The 2,576-nt window shown below is 45.3% G+C and overlaps 1 pseudogene across 1 annotated transcript in view; it reads right to left on the bottom strand.

Moving 5' to 3' along the window:
• Positions 1–2,576, bottom strand: part of LOC105545302 — a 125,986-nt pseudogene that overhangs the window by 123,010 nt on the left and 400 nt on the right. The window lies entirely within an intron of this gene.

The following is a 2,576-nucleotide window of genomic DNA, read 5'->3' as shown; positions in this document are numbered from 1 at the left end:
AGACTCCTCAATGTGGGGAAAGGTTAAGTGAAAGATTCTCAGTGGTCTACATTTCTGCTGTAGACTTTTGCAATCCTAGCCATGGGAAATCCCCTAGACTCTTGTGAGTCCTGAAAATAACATAGGGAGCTGCCAGGAGATTGTATGACGGCATTCCTCCTGGCTCCTGAATCAGGGTGGGGTGCTTGCTTTGGGTCCCACACACTCTCTGAGACATAAGCAGCTCCAGCAAGGTGTCATTTTAGAGCCCAACCTCCAGTGGGCTGTGTACTATCCTGGGGCCCAACAGCGCTAGTCTGAGGAACAAGTGAAGCATGGGCTGCTGCCCTCAAGGCCTAGGCATAAGCAACTGCAAGCTACAACACCCACAACTGAGGTGTGAGTGAGGCGCTGGCTTCTGCAGCAAGAGTCGAGATGCAGGCACTCCTGGCATGAATTGTGTGTGCATTCTCCACCTGCTGGCCTACGCTACTTGCTACTGAAGGTAGCACCACCCTCCTCAGTGGCAGGGCAGCAGTGCAGTCACTCGTGGTCCATACCAGAGCATTCTGCCAGTGGCCTGGACATTGCCCTGACCCAGCCTACCATGGCTGGTGCTTGCACACACCATCAGAGAGCCTGAGGAAAAGCCCATCTGGCTCAGCTTAGACCCCCCAACCCATTGTGCCAGAGCACATAGTCCAGGGGCCAGGGTATTGTCCATGCCAGTCCACACCACTAGAACAAGAACACTCCTCACCAAACCCTGAGTTTGGACCTACTCACTGAGCCACTAACACCATAGCTGGCACCTACCTGCATGTGCTACCTGTGGGCCCCAAGACTGGTCTGCCTAGCCCATCTCAGCCACTGACAACACTATCACACACAGCTTGGGACCCAGTGGTCATCATACCACTGCCACTGCCATTGTCACACCATGCTGGCTGCCAAAGGGCTGAAGAACCACCCCCACCTGCCTGGTCCACTACTACCACTACCAGCATCAAAATAAGCCACTGGAGGCCAAAAATTGGGCTGCCTTGGTCCACTAATATCAGTGCTGGTATATGCAGCCCTGGGATCCAGGAACAGGTGAACTCAGCCCACCACTGCCACCCCTGGGGCTCAAAGACTGGCCTACCTGTTGTCCCAGGCCCCAGCAAAACTTTACCACAGCCTCCAGTAATAACTGCACCCGAAGCCATGAAGGAAATTACAGATACTACTAACATTGTTTACAGCTGAAGAAATCATACAGTGACTAAACTACTGCACACACCAAGAATCAAAGACAGTGTCTTACCCAACCAACATCATGGATACATCTTCAGGAAAAAGTCCTCCCCCATGAAAGCAAATTCAAAAAAATTGGAAGAAGCAATTGTTACACCAAATGTGCAGATATCAATATAAGGACACAGGAACCAAAAAGCGAGAAAATATGACACTTCCAAAGGAACACAATAATTCTTCAGCAACGGATCCCAATCAAAAAGAAATTAATGAATCCCAGAAAAAGAATTTAAATTATTGATTCTAAAGAAGGTCAGTGAGATACAAGAGAATGCTGAAAAACAATACAAAGAAATCAGAAAAAGAATTCAGGATATAAATGAGAAATTAACCAAAGAGATCATAAAAAAAGAACCAAATAGAAATTCTGGGCCACTCATCGTGGCTCATGCCTATAATCCCAGTACTTCTGGAGGCTGAGGTAGGCAGATCTGTTGAGCCCAAGAGTTTGAGACCAGCCTGGACAACATAGTGAAACCACATCTCTACAAAAAATACAAAAATTAGCTGGGCATGGTGGCGCACACCTGTGGTCCCAGGTGTGCTACTTGGGAGACTGAGGTGGGTGGATCACTGGAGCCTGGGATGTTGAAGCTGTAGTGAGCTGTGACCATGCCACTGCACTCCAGCTAGGGCAACAGAGCGAGACCTTGTTTCGAAAAATGAAAATAAAAAATAAAAAACCTGATTTCGTAACTGCGAAATTCATTGAATAAAATACAAAATATGTTTGAAAGTTTTGACAATAGGCCAGATCAAGCAGAAGAAAGAATCTCAGAACTTAAAGATAAGTCTTTTGAAATGACCCAGTCATACACACACACACACACACACACACACACATAAAAAAATAAGCAAAACCTCATGACATATCAGACACAATAAAGCAACCAAATATTCTAATCATCAGGGTTCCAGAATTTGAAGAGAGAATGAAAGACTAGAAAACCTACTTAATCAAGTGAAAAGTTCCTAAGCCTAGCAAAAGATTTAGATATCCAGATACAGAACGCTCTGAGATCCCTAAACAGAGGCAATGCAAAAAGTAATCTCCACAGCACATTATAGTCAAACTGTTTAAAGTCAATGACAAAGAGAACATTTTAAAAAATGGCAGGAGAAAAAAGCATCTGGTCACCCATAAAGGAACCCCCATCAGACTAACAGTGGATTTCTCGGCAGAAACTATACAGGCCAGGAGAGAATAGGATAATATATTCAAAGTACTGAAAGAAAAAAACTGTCAGCCAAAGACACTATATCCAGCAAATTTATCCTTCATAAATGAATGAAAAATACAG

The sequence above is a fragment of the Mandrillus leucophaeus genome, unplaced genomic scaffold (genome assembly GCF_000951045.1).
Source record: "Mandrillus leucophaeus isolate KB7577 unplaced genomic scaffold, Mleu.le_1.0 Scaffold324, whole genome shotgun sequence".
Taxonomy (NCBI): Eukaryota; Metazoa; Chordata; class Mammalia; order Primates; family Cercopithecidae; genus Mandrillus; species Mandrillus leucophaeus.
This window is presented reverse-complemented; position numbering and strand designations above follow the sequence as displayed.